Source organism: Siphateles boraxobius, unplaced genomic scaffold (assembly GCF_051911475.1).
Source record: "Siphateles boraxobius isolate OS27281-9 unplaced genomic scaffold, OSU_SipBor_1 6, whole genome shotgun sequence".
Taxonomy (NCBI): Eukaryota; Metazoa; Chordata; class Actinopteri; order Cypriniformes; family Leuciscidae; genus Siphateles; species Siphateles boraxobius.
The window spans coordinates 3174530-3196218 of record NW_027509186.1 but is presented as its reverse complement, the minus strand read 5'-3'; the positions used below and the strand labels follow the sequence as shown (position 1 = coordinate 3196218).

Here is a 21689-nt window from a genome sequence, read left to right as displayed (position 1 = left end):
TCTTACCAGGAATGAGCTGGCACTCCATTGCCGGAGGAGGACCTGTGGAGAGGAGACTACCATCCTTCTCCTTGAGCGGCTGCTTACAGAGCTCCTGAGCAGCAAGGGCAAAGACTCCCTGGGTGTTCCTCTCCTGGACCGAGAAAGGATGGAGCACATCTGGAATGTCCAGAAGAAGCATGTGAAATGCATTCAAGACCCCCCTGGTGTTGTGCTCTATACAGAGACAGGGAGCCTAAACAAGGGAGGTGTGCTTCTGAAGACCTACAGATGTGCCAGAGGCTCCACTTCTCTCGAGTCCTTTCATTTACACCTGAACCGTTTCATCCCAGGTATTGTCTTTGTCACACACACTGTGCAGGTGTAAAGAAAGAGCATTAAGTGTTTTTGTGTGTTCCTTTAACACCTCCTAAACACTGTTGTGTCTATTTACAGGGACCAGTGCAAACAGTCTGAACTTTCAGATTTATCTGCTGGAGGGTCTACACCGGTGGAACCAGGACCGGGAGGCTGCTTCCCTGTCATCGGAGCCATCAGCTTTGCGCAGCTACACAGGAGAACTTGTTCACTGTGTAAACGGCAATTATGAAAAGCTGTTTGGCAGGAAAGTGGTCCCCACGTTTTGTCCCCCTGCATGTTACACCGGTGAGAATTGTTTTATATATTTTTTATTTTATCAACTTGCAATTTCTGTGTAACCTCCGTCTGTATGTCAGATTTAACCCTATAGAGTGGATTGTATCATAATTGATATGCAAGTTTCTAAAGGACTCTAAATGATCAACATGATCAAAAATTTTTAGGAAACATGCCCTCTGTCGTCTGATTGATTATAGTCTTTTAGTATAATTGTAAAAGTGTCCACCTTCAGCTCGTGCTTCACGTTTCTTTTCATTGTAAAACCTTTACTGATTTTATAAAGTAATTGTAAGAATAACTTTTATATTGTTAGTAATATTTAATGACTAGTTACTAGACTGAAGCAGTTTGGGTTCACTTGATTAGAAAATCATGTTACATGTAAATATCAAAATGATCATCAGACTTTTCTCTCAATCATCATTGTATTGCATTTCATTTCATGTTTTGCCCCCATAATTAAACGTGTTTGGCCTCTTAATAAAACTATTTTGTTTTTTTTCTCCTTGACGATGAGCTCTATATTCTCACACTATATGAGCTACTACAAAAGCCTAATGTATCAAATATGATACACAACATTCTATTTAATTTCCGTTTGTTTATTGTTTTTATTTCAGGTGAGCTCATTGGAGTGCAGTATCTGTTCCAGCAGACTGGTCAGGCACTGCAGGACATGAATCCTGACTCTGAGCAGACAGCAGAGCTCATTGAGGACCTCAGTGTGGAGGAGCGAGATGAAGATGAGGGCTTCTGTGACATCAGCGAGGATCACACAATAGCAGATCCGGAGGCTGTTCTGTCACCACCCTCTTCCACACTGACACTGGGTTCTTCCACCCTGGTCACCAGCAGTGCCACACCTGTACTGGGCTCCACATCCCCTTCACTGGTCCCTGACCCCAAACTTGTCCTCACACAGTCTCCTTCATCACCTGGACCCTCAGGGACTGCTGTCACACCTGTTCCCTCTGAAACATCTGTTTCAACTCTCCCCTCAGAGCCAGAGGATGCTGGTCAGGATGATGATGAAGAAGAGACGGTAAATACTACTCCTTTGTATGTCTTTCAAATTAACTAGAATAATTATGATGAATTAACATCCAGTGCTTTAAATCCAGACTTTCCACATATTTTACATTTAAAAGTACAGCCTAAATTCATTTGTAAGCTGCAAATACACATCAAGTCAAGTCATCTTTATTTATTTGGTGCTTTGTAAAATGTCAAGAATGGCGCTCTCTCTGCTTTGTACTATACAGTGCTTTACGGTGATAAACAGGAAAATAACACAATCAGTTATGGAATTATGCATTAGACAGATGTGATGTAATAATTGTATTGCATGTTTGTGTTTTTTAATAGGCTGTTGACTACCAAAATATCCCGGGTTATCAACATGTGGACCAGCTGGCAGAATATCTGGTGGATCTCCGGGACCACACAGCCCTCAGCCTGACCAACCAGGAAGCCAACACCATAATTGCTCTTTGGCAGAACCTGGATGACCGGGACAAGGAACGGGTGGTGTAAGACAGTCGATGCCGAAAGAGACTGCTGAGTGGACGCTTCAAGGTCCCGAAGAAGCCCACTCACCCTGGTGTAGAGAGCACCACCAGATGTGTGCTGGGTGCAAGCAGCGCACCTGCTCAGTGGCCTGACTGTTGCCGTCTGCTGGAGACCATCTTCATCAGACTTTGCACTGTCCACCCAAGCCCCAAAAGAAAAGGCAAGGGAGCCCTGTCAAGATTGTCTCTGATCCTGCAAGACTATCGCAGGATAAGGCAGCTTGTACTGGGCAACAGCTTGGTGATGGGAGGAACATCCATGCAGCTGGTGGAGGTTAACCAGAACACCCTGATTCTCCACACACAGGACAGCACAGCCTGACCTTCCAAAGGTGGTATGGCATCCACAAGACATCCACAAGACAAGCCGGTGTGTGAAAAAATGCTCTGGAGTGGGGGCCTTGTATCGATACGTTTTTATTTATTAATTACCCATATGACAAACCCACAAACTTTGAATATCTCCATTCACAATCTAGAAGTCCAATGCGCTATCCATTGCGCCACAGAGCCACAAAAGACAAGCTTTAAGCTTTCACATCAGAGAAGGTTAAATGACTACTCTTAGAAGCCACAGATTTAGGCACTGCTGGGATTCGAACCCAGGATCTCCTGTTTACTAGACAGGCGCTTTGACCAACTAAGCCACAGCGCCAGTTACTGTCACTGGTTCGATGCTTTTGTATACAAAGTCTATAAGAAGAGAATAGCTGATTACATCATGAATAGGTCCCTTTGAAGTTACAGGATTATTTCCAAAACCTGAAAGGTGTGCAGGCTTCTGTTGAGGGACAAGGGAATATCTCAAGCCATTTATTTCTGGATCGAAACTCTCAGTACTCGTGTCTCAAATGTTTCGGGAACCTCCAGTTACGATACATCTAAATGCTGTTTCAGCTTGGAGAAATGGAAAGCGTGTTTTTTTTCTTCTTTTTTTCTAGGTAGGTGGCCAACAATAGGTTGTTGCAGATTTTGGCCTAGGCCAGTGGATTTCAACCTATTCTTATTTAAATAGGTGACTTAAGTTAATTAGTAGAGTACTCTGTGATCTGAGTTGGGTGTGTCCAATAAGGGAAATAAGCAGAACGTGAAGGGTATGCTTCTGAAGTAGTTTGTGGATTCAAGTTTTAAGCATATGCCTGTCCAACACAAAGACATCTGAGCAATAGAGGGTATGCACGACTCTGGTGGGACTCGAACCCACAACCTTTGAATACCTCCCTTCACAATCTAGAAGTCCAATGCGCTATCCATTGCGCCACAGAGCCACAAAAGACAAGCTTTAAGACGCTATTGCATGCACATCACTTCTTAGATTTCCTCATTTTGTGCAGATGCACACTGTTCAGCATGCAAAGATTTACATATGTAAAAGATTAAGTGAGCGGTGCCCACATCCTGTGGCATAGGCACTGCTGGGATTCGTATCCATGATCTCCTGTTTACTAGACAGGCGCTTTGACCAACTAAGCAACAGCGCCAGTTACTGTCGCTGGTTCGATGCTTTTGTATACAAAGTCTAAAAGAGGTAGCATGTCAGGAGAATAGCTGATTACATCATGAATAGGTCCCTTTGAAGTTACAGGATTATTTCCAAAACCTGAAAGGTGTGCAGGCTTCTGTTGAGGGATAAGGGTGTTGTGAACTTTTTCTTTGTAGAAAAGTTAGAAGCTCAGACCAGGAGACGGTGGAAGTTTTCCAAGCAGAAGTTCTTTATTGCTTGTCGGTAGCTGCAGTCATTCCAACATCGTCTAAATTAAAGTAACTTTACATGGTATATTATAGGCATTTTAAGAGGAGGGACTTCTGGAGGTGGAGACAAATTCAAACAAAGCATGCAAATGTAGTACGAACACACCCTACTCTGAGGGCATTACCAATCCAATGGAATCAGGATAACTATTCAAATGCTGATAGTGGCCAGGAACTCTGGTTCCAAGAGCCATCCCAGAGCCATTAAAGAAAGTCTCAGTGATCAGACTCATTTAACTTACAATGGAGAAAACAGGATTTGCCAGATTCTCTTGCTGGAAACTGTTTCACAGCTGATATCATTTACCATCCTAACCTGAAATGCTAACTTCAACAAACAGAACTTTCTCAGTTTATATATGATAGTATTAGAAGTTAGATTAAACCTTTTAATAAACTTGTATTCCTTCAAGGGACAAGGGAATATCTCAAGCCATTTATTTCTGGATCGAAACTCTCAGTACTCGTGTCTCAAATGTTTCGGGAACCTCTAGTTACGATACATCTAAATGCTGTTTCAGCTTGGAGAAATGGAAAGCGTGTTTTTTTTTCTTCTTTTTTTCTAGGTAGGTGGCCAACAATAGGTTGTTGCAGATTTTGGCCTAGGCCAGTGGATTTCAACCTATTCTTATTTAAATAGGTGACTTAAGTTAATTAGTAGAGTACTCTGTGATCTGAGTTGGGTGTGTCCAATAAGGGAAATAAGCAGAACGTGAAGGGTATGCTTCTGAAGTAGTTTGTGGATTCAAGTTTTAAGCATATGCTTGTCCAACACAAAGACATCTGAGCAAAAGAGGGTATGCACGACTCTGGTGGGACTCGAACCCACAACCTTTGAATATCTCCATTCACAATCTAGAAGTCCAATGCGCTATCCATTGCGCCACAGAGCCACAAAAGACAAGCTTTAAGACGCTATTGCATACACATCACTTCTTAGATTTCCACATTTTGTGCAGATGCACACTGTTCAGCATGCAAAGATTTACATATGTAAAAGATTAAGTGAGCGGTGCCCACATCCACTGGCATAGGCACTGCTGGGATTCGAACCCAGGATCTCCTGTTTACTAGACAGGCGCTTTGACCAACTAAGCCACAGCGCCACTTGCTGAACCTTCTACAATGTGTTGCTATAAAAAGTCTAAAAGAGGTAGCAGGTCAGGAAAATAGCTGATTACATCATGAAAGAGGTTAGGGGATTATTTCCAAAACCCGAGGGGCATTCAGGGCTCTGTTGAAGAAAGAGGGAATATCTGAAACTCTCAATACGTGTTTCTGAAATGTTTTTGGAACCTCCAGTTACAATACATCTAAACTCTGTCTCAGCTAGGAGAAATGGAAAGCAATCTCTGCTATGCTTTCAGCTGATCTGAAAGACAAAATCCAGAAAGCTTTTCATGAATTATATATTCATATTTGTAAAGACTGTTTTGAATACATCCAGAGGCTGGATCTCAACAATAGGAAGTAGCAGATTCTGGCCTAAGCCAGTGGTTTTCAAAACATTCTCGAAACCTCCCAGACGCTATACATTTTCGTTATTTACCTTATTTCAAAAGGGTTAATTGAGCTACTTAGTAGAGTACTCTATGATCTGACGTGGGTGTTTCCAATAAGGGAGATGAGCAGAATGTGAAGGGTAGGCTTCTGAAGTAGTTTGTGGACCCCAGTTTTAAACATATGTCTGACTCACAGAGACATCAGAGCAAAAGAGGCCACTGACTATTCTGGTGGGACTCACAACCAGGGAATTTCTCCATTCGCATCCTAGAAGTCCAAAGTTCTATCCATTGTACCATAAAATGACACACTTCAGGGAAGTGTTGCATGCGCAGCACTTCTTAGTTTTTCCTGTTTTGTGCAGGTAAACACAGTTCGTCATGCAAAGACTTTCATATGTGAAAAGGTTAAGCACTCCCATATCCTGTGCCAAAGGCACTGCTGGGATTTGGACCCAGGATCTCCTGTTTACGAGACAGGCGCTTTGACCAGCTAAGCCACAGCGCCAGATACTGTGAAATTTGTTGGTAAAACAAGTCTAAAAGAGGTACCACATCAGGAAAACAGCTGATCACGTCATGAACGAGGTCCCTTAGAGGTAAGAGGATTGTTTCCCAAAACACGAGGGCCTTTCACGCCTCAAGGGAATGTCTGAACTCATTTAATTTTGGCTCTACACTCTCGATAGTCATGCCTAAAATGTTTCCTGAGCCTTCTTCTGATATGAAAGGGCAAAATCCAGAAAGATATCCATGTATTATTCTTCATATATGTAAAGACTTTGTTTGTACAAATATCCATAGGCTTGACCATATCAATCGGTAGTAGCAGATTTCAGGCCTAAGCCAGGAACTTACAAACCATTCTTGAAGCGCATCTGCACCACATATATATATATTTGTTTTATTATCTCTCTCATTTAATACAGGTGAATCAAATAATTGATTGATAAGTAACGTACTGGACGATCTGACTTGGGTGTGCTCAATAAGGAAAAGAAGAAAAATGTGCTGCGTAGGCTTCTGAAAAAGTTGGAAAACCCCAGCTTTAAGCAAATGTCAGTCTGGTAAAGACGTCTGTGCAAAGGGACACCATTCGTGACTCTGGTGGGACCCAAAAAACGGGACACTTTTTAAAACCTTCATTTGCAACCGAAAAGACCAGATTGCCTTTCCTGCCAAGACTTTCACATCAGAGATGATTGAATGACTACTCTTAGAAGCCACAGATAAGACACTGCTGGGATTCGAACCCAGGATCTCCTGTTTACTAGACAGGCGCTTTAACCAACTAAGCCACACAAAAGTTACTGTCACTGGTTCGATGCTTTTGTATACAAAGTCTAAAAGAGGTAGCATGTCAGGAGAATAGCTGATTTGAAGTTACAGGATTATTTCCAAAACCTGAAAGGTGTGCAGGCTTCTGTTGAGGGACAAGGGAATATCTCAAGCCATTTATTTCTGGATCGAAACTCTCAGTACTCGTGTCTCAAATGTTTCGGGAACCTCCAGTTACGATACATCTAAATGCTGTTTCAGCTTGGAGAAATGGAAAGCGTGTTTTTTTTTTCTTCTTTTTTTTCTAGGTAGGTGGCCAACAATAGGTTGTTGCAGATTTTGGCCTAGACCAGTGGATTTCAACCTATTCTTATTTAAATAGGTGACTTAAGTTAATTAGTAGAGTACTCTGTGATCTGAGTTGGGTGTGTCCAAAGAGGGAAATAAGCAGAACGTGAAGGGTATGCTTCTGAAGTAGTTTATGGATTCAAGTTTTAAGCATATGCTTGTCCAACACAAAGACATCTGAGCAAAAGAGGGTATGCCAACTCTGGTGGGACTCGAACCCACAACCTTTGAATATCTCCATTCACAATCTAGAAGTCCAATGCGCTATCCATTGTGCCACAGAGCCACAAAAGACAAACTTTAAGACGCTATTGCATGCACATCACTTCTTAGATTTCCACATTTTGTGCAGATGCACACTGTTCAGCAGGCAAAGATTTACATATGTAAAAGATTAAGTGAGCGGTGCCCACATCCTGTGGCATAGGCACTGCTGGGATTCGAACCAAGGATCTCCTGTTTACAAGACAGGCACTTTGACAAACTAAGCCACAGCGCCACTTGCTGAACCTTCTACAATGTGTTGGCATGAAAAATGTCTAAAAGAGGTAGCAGGTCAGGAAAATAGCTGATTACATCATGAAAGAGGTTAGGGGATTATTTCCAAAACCCGGGGGGCATTCAGGGCTCTGTTGAAGAAAGAGGGAATATCTGAAACTCTCAATACTTGTGTCTGAAATGTTTTTGGAACCTCCAGTTACAATACATCTAAACTCTGTCTCAGCTGGGAGAAATGGAAAGCAATCTCTGCTATGCTTTCAGCTGATCTGAAAGACAAAATCCAGAAAGATTTTCATGAATTATATATTCATATTTGTAAAGTACGGTGGCCGAGAAGGGTCACAACACATACAAACCCCACAACAACTACATATTCAGAAAACACATACAAATTCAGAAAACACATGCAAACAACGCCACAACAACTACATATTCAGAAAACACATACAAATTCAGAAAACACATACAAATTCAGAAAACACATGCAAATTCAGAAAACAACTTTGTCGATTTCACATTCGCTGCAAATATTCGCAGCACGAGCAAATAGGGAAACAAACTGCAAACTGCAAAAACACAACGGAAATGTTTCCGGGGGGGGCATAATCAATGACGGACCCGCATCCATCCGGTTGTCTTAGCGCTATTTTTTGAATGTGTGCTGTGCTTTTGTTGTCTCAAGAGGTAAGTGTTTCTCTTTCATTATGACAGACTTGTCGATGTGCTCTGATACCGAAGTGGTTTTGTGTGTTTTTAACTTATTAAGTTATTGTCCCCATAACGTATTAGTCTGCCAACGTTGTTAGCTGGAAACTAAGTTAGCTGGCTAGCTCGCGTCTGGCCATTAAATAGATGCATTACTGGCGTTTGTACAATGTTGTCCTGATATCTGAACTATTTATTTAATTTTTAGTTTGAAATGTTCTGTCCGTATTGTGCCGAGCAACTGGGGGACGCTCCCAAGTTTTGCCCGTCGTGTGGTCTGAACGTGGGGTTCCTTACGGTGTGTCCATCCACGTCATCAAGCCTAGGCCGTGGGCCTACAGGTAATATCCCCTTACTGTGCTCCCATTTTAACGTTACTGTGCTGCATTGAATTGTCCCATGGTTTTAGCTGTCAGAAAGGTGGCAATTTATCAACCAATCACAAAGCATAGCTATAATGAATCAGTGTGTGTGTGTGTGTGTGTGTGTGTGTGTGTGTTAGTGAATGAGACAAGTATCCAAGGAAGAGCAGGTCAATTCATGAGGTTCAGGGAAGTTAAAGAGGCTGAGAGGAGGACCTTTTCAAAGGCTAAAAAGAAACCAAACATTATGGTCAAGGTAAACTAATATGGAGGTTTAGGTCACAATGTGACTATTACACAGTACACACAGTCTTAAACATGTTTGTTTTTCTTCTTTTCTTATTTCTGTAGATTTCAATTGGCATAATGACCAGAACAAAATATGGGTTAAAACCTATAAGACGGAAAACTTTGCCATTAAATGTTGAACCCCTGTGGTCATCAAAACAAATTTTGCCAGCTGCTATAAAAAAACAGCGAGATTTTAATCAAGACATGATGTACGATGGAGAATATGTCCTGGTATATCCTGATGGCTCTCAGGTACAAAATATACCAGGCACAGACAAACCCTTTGTCCTTGAACATTATAAAGAGGCCATTGGAAAGTCTTACCAGAGGATCGTACTGTACATCTGCCCCCTTCAGGATTCGAGTAAGTATTGAAGTACATGTATGTAAAATAATAATAATAATAATTGATAATGGTTGGTAATTAAGTGAGTTCTTAATTTAATTTGTGCTGGTTGTAAAATTGCCATATATTTTGCATATACCTAGCCTAATAATGATGCATCATTTTCTCTTTCCAAAGTCATGGAGATGACTCCTCTTCAGAATCCGATGATGAGGCATTTGCTAGCCTTCCACTGAAAATGTAAGTTTCTCCCGCTAATTTGAGACCTGTGCTTGTGGTTTTTGATTATCCACGTATTTCACAGCATTCATTTATTTTTTCTTTCAATTGCGAGAAGGAATAGATCGAGCATGTTGTGCTCTTTAAATCATATTAACAAATATCTATATTATGATTTAAATTAAATTATTCAAATTATTTGTTTGTTTTAGTTTACCAAAACAATGTCCACCAACAGTGTCCAGGCCATCTGATGGGCAAGTATGTATTATTCTGTAATGTTATTAAGTTTATGTTAATGATGTAATTATTGTTAATTTGTTTGGTGTTATCTCTACTTTCATAAACAGGCCAATGGAGCAGGACCAGGACCCAAAAACACCACATCATGTGACTTCTACAAGTAAGTCACAATGGATTCAAATTGTTCGTTCATTGCACTAATACTTTTGGCTCTGGGTTTAGCATGAAATATTGACTGCTGAATGTAATGCATTACAGTACCAAGTATAACACTTTTTACTGTAATTTCACAACCATCTTGTTTTAGTATTTCATTGTTCCTTTAATCCACAGCACATATACCAAGATCTATGCACCAGTTGTCATTGACAGCAGTTGCTCTGATGTTGAGGACGTAGACAATTTTCAGGAGGAAGACAGGTACTTTGATAGAAATAATGCTGTCAACCTTTGTTGTTGTTTTTTTTGTTTGTTTCCTCAGATATATTACATAGTTCAAGCTACATTTGGCATTTTACCTGGTTTCTGTTGCCATACAATTATTAAAGCAAATATTCAAATTGTATATATTTTTTTACTTACCCCTAAACCGAAACAAAATCTGGCAGAAATTATTGAAAGCTTGCAATGTGTGCTTCATGCTTATGCCCATCACATTTCATCACACACATATGGTGTTCTCACTGTAATGGGACCATAAAAGATTTATATTTTAATTATCCAAATAAAAGGCAGTGTTAATGTTTCTCTTTCTTGTGTTGCAGAGACGCAGATATTGGACTGACGGCTGCAGACGTTCTGTCAAATCTGTCATACAACATTAACACAAAAAGCTGTAGCAGGTTAAATATAAACCGTGCTAATGTCTGGGATGGTGCTCTGAGGGGATTCAAACGTTCCTCATTTGACCCCACCTGTAGCCTTTTGGTCAAATTCACTGATGACATCGGGCAAACAGAGGAGGCTGTGGACACAGGAGGGCCTACACGGGAATTTCTGACACTCTTGATGGACGCCATTAAAACCAGTCGATTTTTTGAAGGCAAAGAAGATGGCAAATACCTGTCATTTGATAGCAAAGGTAATTCACTTTTTGTCACATTTTGACAGTATTATAAATCAATTTGAACTAACCGTGGAACATTGCCATTGTTAGCTGCAGAAGGTGATGAGTATTTCCATGTTGGAAGAATGGTTGCCGTCTCCATTGTACATGGTGGTCCAGGGCCTCGATGCTTTTCCCCAAGCTTCTACCAGTACCTGGTTGGTAAAGTTAAGACCATTGAGGCACCAATTGAGGATATACCTGATACTGAAGTCAGGAATGTTCTCCTTGAGGTAATTGTAATTATGTGTTTCTAAGAATATTCAAGAATTTTTTTTTTATATATTTTGATGAACAATCAACAATTTGGACACCCCAGTAGCTTGAAAAACCAGTGTGATATTGGAATAAAACCAGTGACTTCCATGCTTTGTCACTAATATGTAGTCTAAATTCCAACCAATACTCACTTAAAAAAGTTGGGTTAAAATCAACCCAACAGCTAATCCAATGGTGGGTTGATATAGCACCGACCTATTGTTGGGTTATTTTAACCCAATAACTTAGGTAACTAGTTTTACCCAATAAATTGGGTTTCAAAAAACGAATCTGTTGGGTTATTTGGCCAAAATGCTTTAATCAAACTATTATTAATATTAATTATAATTACTATTATTTCCATGAAAATAACTCACTCACTCACAACTTAAGTATATTAACAATGCTTTATTTACATCCAATTAGACATTGCATTCAAAAGTTATTGTTGCAAGTGTTTCAATAAATAAAATAAAAAAAAGTAATGCAATTATAAACTGCCTCATAAGGCAACGTGTTGAAGGGAACACCTCCAGGCACAGAATATTAATGTTAAAATTAATTAATTTAGAGTTATGTTTTAAGTTCTAAGAAACATGGATCACAAAAAAAACAAATAAACAGTTGTAAACATTACAAGCTGTAAACATTTTCATTAAGTTATTGTTTGCAATTGCTTTCATTTACTTCCTTAAAATAAGAAATTCTTTCAATAAATAAATAAATAAATAAATAGAAGTAATGCAATTATAAACTGCCTCATAAGGCGACAGTGTGTTGAGGGAACAGCTCCTGCCACAGAATGCTAAAATTAATTTAATTACAATTATGTTTTAAGTTCTAAGAAACATGGAATACAAATACACAAACAAAACAAACCAAAGCTTGTCCAGCTTATCCAATTATAAACTGCCTAAGTAGGCGACAATGAGTTGATGGAACTCCTCCTGGCACAGAATATGATGTTTTATTAACAAAGTTCGGGAGAAGCACGTTCAGATAATTAACACGGGTGGAGAGCACTCAGCAATCATGATTAAAACGTGTATATATAGACTCAGCACTCTCACCTCATTTCTCTGACAGTTTAGCAGCGTCCCTCCACCACCCCTTCTCCACTCTTCTAGTCCTAAACCACTTTACATACAGGGGGGAGTACTCTGGGTTCGGGCCGAATTCCGAGCTCGGAGCCCTCCCCCCGTACAGCACGCCAAATACGCATTATACTTTATTCCCTTTAATTGTATGTAAGTGTGAACTCGTGAAATATTGTGTGTTGTAGCAACTGCCAAACAGCTGCCGCAGGCGTTGGATACTCAATGTCTAAAACATAAAATAATTTAAAGCATGTATCCACAGCTTGTAAAAGGCTGTCTTGCTCTAGTGCCGCTCCTCCCACAATGACGAAGGCTTGTGAGCAGTTGAATTTGTCCCCAAGCTGCAGGACATGAGGGAATTGCCTCCGTTGCTCCTCCTCCTCCAAATACTTGATGATGTTTGTTCCAACCTTTAAATAGAAATTTTAAATGGTAAATATGCACAAATGGATCAAATATTACCCCAAATGTGTTGTCATAAATGATGTACCTACAGGCTGTAAATCAACAAATGCTTGTTTTGCCTCATGGTAAGAGGGCCGAGCCATCTTGCAGCCTGTTTTGTGTGGCAATGGAGGAAGGATAGCTGGCAGGGTTTTTAAAGCAACATCTCCAAGAGTGTCTTTACATAAAACAGAAAGAACAATGGATTAATCTTTAAACAAGTGCATTATATCATAGACAAAATATTATAACTTGACATGAAAGTACAGAGCTGTTGTGCAGGATTTTCTCACCAGAAGAAATGTTATTGGGTACACAAAATAACCCAACATTTTTTAGAGTGTACAGACAGTGTTTTTATTTTACTCTAGATTAAGAATGCTAGGACACTGGAAGAACTCGTGGAACTCGCAGATAAGCACTCCAGCATGCTTCAGACAGCAGGATGCTATAATGCCTGAGGACACTGGAGGATAAGGAAAAAGTTGTGGATGGTTACATCCAGTGGTACTTCACCTACCGCAACCATGTTTCCTTCCAGAGGTAGGTCACTCTGACTACTTTGTAAGAATTCAAACGAGAATTTGAATGAAACTCAAATGAGTGTCTAACAAATGTGAGTCCTACTGGCAATAGCATTAAGAACTTACCATGATCTGCCTCTTCCCCTCACCCACAACCCAACCCGGTAATAGGTTCAAGGATGGCCTGGCTACCCTCAACTTTTTCAACGCTCTGGAACAGCATCCCTCCATTTTCCTGCCCTACATGTGTTACAGTGCGGAAGACCTGACAGCCGAGAGTGTAGAGTCACTGTTCCGTCCAGAAATGAGCCCAACTGGTAGCTCAAATCGCCATGAGGAGGAGAGAGTGCTTGGCTACTGGCTGGACTACTTAATCGCTGTAAAAGGTATAATTTTCTGTATGTTGTTTGAAGTGAAGTTCACAAATGGATGATAAATCTCAATGTGTTTCTTTACTCCCAACCCCCACAGAGGAAGGGTCAGGGATGTCCTTGCAGGACATTCTGATGTTCGCCACAGGCCTGAAAGAAATCCCAGCAGCATAATTAATACCACAGCCTCAACTCACATTCCAGAAAATACTCAAGGTTTCCTGAGGTTAATGTCTGCGCGAACACATTAAAACTCCCGATCTTACCCTCATATGAAATCTTTGAGGAAGCCATGAATTATGGAATCAAGAACGCTCCAGGATTTGGGCTCCATTGAGGTGTCAATCAGAAATTAATTATCAGTGGCAAATTTGCATTACTGTTGTTACTGTTTGCATTGCACTTTGCACTGTTACATTGTTTACAGAAATCCATTTTTTTTTATAAGAAAAGGTGCAAGTTTCTCTATTTGGAAACTTTTCATGGCAGATTTACATTGCTGTTACTGTTCGCACTTTACTATTTGTATGGTTACATGGTTTACAGAAGTCCAATGATTTTTTGTATAAGAAAAGGTGCAAGTTTCTCTATTTGGAAACTTTCCGTGACAGATTTACATTGCTGTTACTGTTCGCACTTTACTGTTTGTCAGTATTTTAACAGTTAAAAGAAATAAAATAATTTTTATAAGAAAATGTAAGTTTGTCTATTCTGAAACATTTTGCAAGAGCCATCAGAATGAAGTTTATTTGTTGTTGCATAAATTGGTCATGAAATGTTACCGATCTAGCATGAAAGTCACCATTAGCTTCAGCATACCGTATTTATCAACACTGTTAACACCAAAAGCATACATTGTGATGGTGGAAAAAGTAAGGGAAGTCATTGCAATCGATTAATATCTTTGCTTTTAATTTAACCTTTAATTTAAGGTGTCCATATCAGTACACCACACTGGAGGCAATGCTGTCTGAAAGAAAATAAACTGCCTACACGTCTGTTAGTTCTCTCTCTCAAAGACCAGCCATTTCCTTAAGTCTAATGTAGTTGTCAACAGCAGCTGGCCAGTTGATGGGTGGAGCGAGCTGGCTCTGTCTCTCCAAGTTGGCAAAATATGCTTGGAGGTGTAGGATTACAAATTTTATTTTAAATGTATAATTGAGCTTCCAATACAATAGCATAGAAACTGAGAAAGTTTATTAGTGTGAATTTTGTATCTAAGGTAAATGATGTCACAAACCTGCCTGTTCCTGTCTGTCCAGCTCTCTATTGTAAGTTAAATTGGTCAGAGCACTGAGACTATCACCTTTTGTCTTTATGCACTGCCTGGCCATTAAGATAATGTGAAGGTATCGGTGAAGAGTCTGGCTGATTGGATTAGGATATTTACATTACACTGTTATGCTGATTGGATTAGGATTGGTAACACTCTCAGTCTAGGGCACATCCTTAACCCAGATGCCTCATTTACATGCTTTTGTTTCCACCTTTATGTAACTCCTCCCCCTGAAAGGGTATATGAACTAAATGTATACTGCCTTAGACTAGACTTGATTGAGATGACTACAGCGACGAAATAAAGAACTTATACCTCAACAATCTCCTGGTCTGCAACTCTATCTTTTCTACACTTGAGAAGAAGAAGTTCACAACAGATGGTGCCGTGACCCGGATGGAGCTGAAACACCTGAATCCAGAACTGAATCTCAACAAAAGATTTCAACAAAGACTGAATTCCAGACTGAATCTTGAAACTTCAAGCTCAAAAAAAGAATCTCAACAAAGAATGAACTTCTGACTGAATTCCAGACTGAATTTTGAAACTTCAAGCTCAACAAAGATTTCAACAAAGAATTATCTTTCTGACTGAGTTCCAGACGGAATCTTTCCGTACAACTAAAGATTTGGTGAGTTTCACTCTATTCAAAGAACAACTGCAGACCAGTACGAATTTTGTGCCTCTGCGCCGTCAGAGAAAGAGTTATCAGACAGCTGTAGTGTTTGATTACCTAAAGTTATCCTTTAAAAGTTGTCTTTTAAAGATGAAAATATATCCTCTGTTCAGGCAGGGACGTTTTTAACATCACATGTTAAAAAGATATCCTCTGTGTCAGGCAGGGAAGATTAGTATTATTTTGCTAATTATTTGTTTTGTTGTTTGTTACCTTGTGGTGTTACCCTCTAAAAAATTTCTTTTAGAGAAGAGAGTTTGATCCTCTGAATAGTCAGGGAAGTTGTTGGTATCCTCTGTGCAGACAGGGAAGATTTTAGCATTCAAGTTAAAATATTGTTAGCCTCTGTGCAAGCAGAGAAGAGGTAGTCTTACAGGCTATTTATTTTGGTTACCCTTTTAAAAGTTTTTCTTTTAGAGAGGAAAGTTTGATCCTCTGTTTCAGGCAGGGAAGAGTTAGCAATACATGCTAGTAATTTTGTTTTATCCTCTAAAAAGTTAGGAAGGTGAAAGATCCTTTCCGTTTCTTTCAGGGAAGATTAGCGTAACGTGCTAATAATTTGTGTTTTATCCTCTGCTTTGCCAGGGAAGTGGAAAAAGTTTTTTTCAGGCAGGGAAGATTTTAGTATAAATTGCTAATATTTTGTGTGTTACCCTTTGCTCTGGGCATGGAAGGTTAACTGTGTTATCGAGTGTAGCCTCTTTTGATCAGAGAAGATTTAGTGTTTTTGTTTGTTTTATCCTCTAAAAGTTAAGAAGGTGAAAGATCCTTTGCATTTTTCTTTTAGGGAAGATTAGCGTAACGTACTAATTGTTTGTGATCTGTTGATAACAAGGAAGTTTAACAATAGTTGATTTGTGTTAACAAGCGTACCCTCTGTGATCAGAGAAGTTTAGTGCTTCTTTGTGTGGTAACAAAGAAATCCACAAAATGATTAAGAAAAGTGCTAGACTAATCTCCACAACTAAAAAAGGTGGTCTTGCTAATCCTTTGTGGTCAGATAGCGAATTTAAAACACTGTTAGGAGAACAGATGGATCTAATAGTCACTGAAAAAGTTAGACAAGAACTAACACAGAAATATGAGATTCATCCAGATAAGATTTGGTCTATTGAAGAATGCAAGAAGGTGTTAGGTGCATGTATCAGAAAGAAAAACATGAAAGGCATAATCTGTTGCCATAGGGAATTTAGCTTATCCATTGCACAAGAACAATCTAGGTGTATAGCTAATTTAAAAGAACAGAACAAACAAATGCACACTAAGGTAGGCCATAACAAGGCCTCAACCAAATGTGACTCAGAAGACCAACAGTCAGATGAAACTTATCCTGACTTAAAAGCATTCTTTGAAACAGATGTAGACATCCCATCAGTAACTGATAAGCCTGTAGATTCAGTAAAGGTTTGTGTTGCAAGAAGATCTCAGGGAATTGAGGGAACTGAAAGTGTTCCTACCAACTCTTCTGTTGTCCAAAACCAAACTGTTGCCAAAGCACTCGGAACTAGAGATATAGAAAGACTATCCCAAAGCTTACCTTCAGTACGCACTGATGTTTCTGAATTTAGAAGGGCATTGATCAATAAAATGCGTCTTTACGACATGTCGTTGGCAGAAGTCACACAACTGATGTCACAAATTCTAACTGAATCTGAATTCAACAGTTTTGAGTCTGCTGTTACTTCTGAACTACAACATGCCAGAAAAGATGAATTGAGAGAGGGAGTTCTGAAAGCGTTGAAGAACATTGTTGGACCTAAAATTGACTGGTCGAAGATCACTAGTTCTTTACAGAAGAAGGGTGAAACTGTTAGTGAGTACACTCAAAGATTTTGCCAGTCAGCAGCAGCATACAGTGGTATAGCTGACACTTCAGAGAAGGTGCTAGAAGATAATGGTCCCCTAGTTCGCACATGGTTTGATGGTCTGTTGTCAGAACATAGAAAAGCATTGCCTTTCTTAGACTTAACATGGTCCACTAGAACCATACAAAACAACTTAGACAGTTTGGCTGCATGGGAAAGAGACTCTGATGTCAAGGAAAGAGTAAAAATTGCAGCAGCATCCTTTAAGGTCAACACAGAGAATCAACAGAAACGCAAATCTCCTAAGAGAGAGGGCAGCAGTTGTTATTATTGTGGTAAACATGGACATTGGGGAAAAGAGTGTAGGAAAAACAAAAAGAACTTTAAACAAGTTAACAATGTTACTCAGCTCCTACTCAGCCTGCTTGCTACTATGAAGCAGCCCGTCCCCTCGTCATTAAACTGGGGCAGCTGGTTGATGTGTTAACCATTTGGGCTGTGAGTGCTTTATTTCCCCACTAACTTGCAACAGAGATAAAAGACTTTGTTTTTTGTTTAATAGAACAAAAGGAAAGTGACTATCTCAGTTTTTCCTTTGGGGGACACTGGTTAAAGTAGACTCACAGCCTTAAATGTTATTTTACAGTACAGGCCTTTCATCATTAATAGTGTTAGATCAGACTGTAAATGAAAAAAAGCCCTCATGCAGTGTCCACAATAATGCAACAGAGATAAAAGACTTCTGTTTTTGTTTAATAGCACAAAAGGAAAGTGACTACCTCAGTTTTTCCTTTGGGGGACTCTGGTTAAAGTAGACTCATAGCCTTAAATGTTATTTTACAGCACAGGCCTTTCATCATTAATAGTGTTAGGTCAGACTGTAAACGTAAAAAAGCCCTCATGCAGTGTCCACAATAATGCCAAATATTGTCTTACAGCGTGCACCTGTCACAAATTCGTCCTCATGTATGATGTCTGCTATGACTGAAGTTTTGTTAGAGGATGAAGGAGAAATTACTCACGATTGTGTTACGCTTACATATACACCTATGAGTGAAGTAAAAGAAAAAGGTAACAGACGAGCAGGTTATGCAGTAACGTCCACCACGGAAGTGTTAGCTTCAGGACGTCTTCCAGATCATTTTTCAGCTCAAGCTGCAGAACTAGTAGCCCTAACAAGAGCATGCACGCTAGCTTCGGGATCAGTTGCTAATATCTACACAGATTCCAGATATGCTTTTGGGGTAATTCATGATTTTGGTGTCATTTGGCAAACCAGACAGTTTCTAACTTCTGCTGGATCCCCCATTAAGCATGCTGAATTAGTGAAAGATCTAATGTTTTCCATGAAACTTCCAAAGAAATTAGCAGTGATAAAAGTGAAAGCACATCTCACAACTAATACTACAGAAGCTAAAGGTAATGCTCTTGCTGATATGGCAGCTAAACAGGCTTGTTTCTATGCAACTGTACAAGTGTGTTCAGGTAGTGCAGCACAGAAGAAAATGATGCCTCCTGAATCAATTATTGATCTGTACAAAGACGTTTCCTCCATTAGAACCAAAGTGACATGGGCCACATCAAGTGATGTTGATTACAGCAGCTGCAGTATTGTGTCAGGGAAGAAAAACCTAGACTCATGTGTCACACTGTAAGGTTGTTCCTGCACCAACAGGGATAGGTTAGGACACAGAACCAGTGAGGAGCCCCGGGAAGAACCGAATGCAATAAGCTTCGGGGGTTAACCCTGGGGTGAAGACTTCCCTCATAGGCCCTATCCTAGTCCATCCTTACCTCACTGTTCTTTAGGTGTCAAAGGAATTAAGAAATAGGGAGAGATGGAACGACAATAGCAGACCCAGAAAAAGTTTACAACCCTAGTGTTTGAACAAATACTGCTCTACTGCTTAGCAGACTCGGAAGTTTACAACCCTAGTGTTTGAACAAATACTGCTCTCCTGTCTTTTGTTTTTCTTTCTTACTCTGTGCAGATACCACTGATGACTTCCCGAGACCCATACGCACTGACCTCGTCATCTGCGTATGAAGCCACAAGAAAACCTCAAGAAACAACTTGACCCTCTTCCGAGCCAACTATCACAAAAGGATAAAGAAAAGAAAAAGAAAAAAATACACAACGCAGAGACTCACATACGAAACCTTCAGTCATCCATCAACATGATCAAGATTGTCGTACCAATAACATCACAGACACTCTCGCTTCGCATAAGATAATGATCTTACAGAACAGAGTGGCCTTAGATTACATTCTAGCAACGGAAGGAGCCTGCACCATCATCGGACCTGAGTGCTGCACCGGGTTTTAATGGATCCAACAGAGAACTTGAACAAAATCCAACAAGACATTCTTGATCTTTCAGCAAAATTACACCAGATGACTGAAGTAAATTTTTCATGATTCGGAAACTTGATTGGGAAACCCTGGCTGTGGATAAAGGAAATAGCAATTCTGCTGTTATTTCTTCTAATAGCGTACTATCTATGCGTCCACAGTATCAAGTGTTTCATTCAACAAATGACTCACGCCCCTCACAAAGAAATGACAGTTCCAAACAGAAAAGACTATTACCCTTAAGAACTTCACGGACCCTAAATTTGCATGTTTGTTTCTGTGTCAGCATGCAATTGCAGAAAAGCAAACATAGAACACGCATTATGTGCCTGTAACGATCACAAGTTACAAGAATGAACTTTTAAGTCTTTAAATTTGTATTTTGTGAGAGTTATTTAGAACTCTCAAAGGGGGAACTGTAGGATTACAAATTTTATTTTAAATGTATAATTGAGCTTCCAATACAATAGCATAGAAACTGAGAAAGTTTATTAGTGTGAATTTTGTATCTAAGGTAAATGATGTCACAAACCTGCCTGTTCCTGTCTGTCCAGCTCTCTATTGTAAGTTAAATTGGTCAGAGCACTGAGACTATCACCTTTTGTCTTTATGCACTGCCTGGCCATTAAGATAATGTGAAGGTATCGGTGAAGAGTCTGGCTGATTGGATTAGGATATTTACATTACACTGTTATGATGATTGGATTAGGATTGGTAACACTCTCAGTCTAGGGCACATCCTTAACCCAGATGCCTCATTTACATGCTTTTGTTTCCACCTTTATGTAACTCCTCCCCCTGAAAGGGTATATGAACTAAATGTATACTGCCTTAGACTAGACTTGATTGAGATGACTACAGCGACGAAATAAAGAACTTATACCTCAACAATCTCCTGGTCTGCAACTCTATCTTTTCTACACTTGAGAAGAAGAAGTTCACAACAGAGGTTAGCATCTCCACACAAACTGTTTGTGGGTGGCAGAAGGTCTTTGAACTCCTGTAACACTTGGGGATCCACTGGGAATCCACAATCCCTTCCACCAAACCTAAGGCCGCACAGAAAGCACAACAGTGAACTCATTTTGAATAGTGTTTAAATCTCAAAGGGAAACCAACCAAACATTTATTGAAAATGACAATACAGGTGTTACATACAAACCTGTGAGGCAGGTTGTAAATGGTATCAGGTTTCCCAGATGGACAGAGAGACTGCCGGACGGGTCTGATGGTATGGTTATTCCAAAGCTCTCGGTGTTCATCAAGCTCTTTCTGAAAGATGCCCAGGAACACATACCGTACAAGGCACTTGTGTTCATGGGTGCCATTGAAGTAGTGTCTCTCCCTCAGGTCACTGAATAAATCCATCCAGAACTGTGTCCTAATAATGGAGTACAGTGATTTTAGTTTTGTATAAATGTTTCTAATACAAATACTTAAATTATGTGACAGTCTTGGAAAACAACATTCTGCACTGCATTCACCAGTGCAGAATGGACTGTCAACACTTATTACAATTTGAAACAGTCAACCATGCACACTAATCCTTTTACTTATCATAACTATTGCACAATCGGCAGTACACAGCCTGATCCATGTATGACGCTCATATAAATAAGCCTACATTTTCAAAGTCAGCATTGTATGGTTCCAACCCAGCATAATATTACGAAAAGATTACAGAAATATGAAACAGTATTGAAAAATATGTGAGTAACAGTATTGTTAAACGTACCTCTGTTTCCTGAAAAAGGACCACCAACTTTCAATCCTTTGATTGGCAGTTGAAGTGCCATACATGTGGCTGAGAGAACCTGCAAAGTCATCGGTGTGGTCCTCTCTTAAAGAACAGTGGATGGCAGCCATGTCTCCATTTTCTGTCCCACAGTCTGTCCTAAGACGAGCCGGAAGGCCACAGCTCGAAACACACTGCAGGTAATGGTGAGCTATGTAAGGAACTCAGCTTTTTGGAAATATTAATAATCAATAATATCTTGTTATTATTAATTATAAATATTTGGGTCAG

The 21689-nt window shown here is 39.8% G+C and overlaps 1 long non-coding RNA gene and 7 other non-coding genes across 8 annotated transcripts; 1 reads left to right on the top strand and 7 right to left on the bottom strand.

The window, feature by feature from the left end:
• Positions 1–2788: 2788 nt before the first annotated feature.
• trnat-agu (transfer RNA threonine (anticodon AGU)) lies at positions 2789–2862 on the bottom strand. The gene has a single exon. It is a non-coding gene; the product is annotated as a tRNA-Thr (tRNA).
• A 524-nt stretch (positions 2863–3386) lies between these two features.
• trnar-ucu (transfer RNA arginine (anticodon UCU)) lies at positions 3387–3475 on the bottom strand. The gene is given in 2 exon segments: positions 3387–3422; positions 3439–3475. It is a non-coding gene; the product is annotated as a tRNA-Arg (tRNA).
• Positions 3476–4763: 1288 nt separating this feature from the next.
• Positions 4764–4852, bottom strand: trnar-ucu (transfer RNA arginine (anticodon UCU)). Its single transcript is given in 2 exon segments — positions 4764–4799; positions 4816–4852. It is a non-coding gene; the product is annotated as a tRNA-Arg (tRNA).
• A 139-nt stretch (positions 4853–4991) lies between these two features.
• On the bottom strand, positions 4992–5065 carry trnat-agu (transfer RNA threonine (anticodon AGU)). Its single transcript has one exon. It is a non-coding gene; the product is annotated as a tRNA-Thr (tRNA).
• An 830-nt stretch (positions 5066–5895) lies between these two features.
• trnat-cgu (transfer RNA threonine (anticodon CGU)) lies at positions 5896–5969 on the bottom strand. The gene has a single exon. It is a non-coding gene; the product is annotated as a tRNA-Thr (tRNA).
• Positions 5970–7284: 1315 nt separating this feature from the next.
• On the bottom strand, positions 7285–7373 carry trnar-ucu (transfer RNA arginine (anticodon UCU)). Its single transcript is given in 2 exon segments — positions 7285–7320; positions 7337–7373. It is a non-coding gene; the product is annotated as a tRNA-Arg (tRNA).
• A 139-nt stretch (positions 7374–7512) lies between these two features.
• trnat-ugu (transfer RNA threonine (anticodon UGU)) lies at positions 7513–7586 on the bottom strand. The gene has a single exon. It is a non-coding gene; the product is annotated as a tRNA-Thr (tRNA).
• A 909-nt stretch (positions 7587–8495) lies between these two features.
• LOC143715515 (uncharacterized) lies at positions 8496–9077 on the top strand. The gene is made up of 3 exons (XR_013195790.1): positions 8496–8634; positions 8796–8911; positions 9007–9077. It is a non-coding gene; the product is annotated as an uncharacterized LOC143715515 (long non-coding RNA).
• The last annotated feature ends 12612 nt before the right edge of the window (positions 9078–21689 follow it).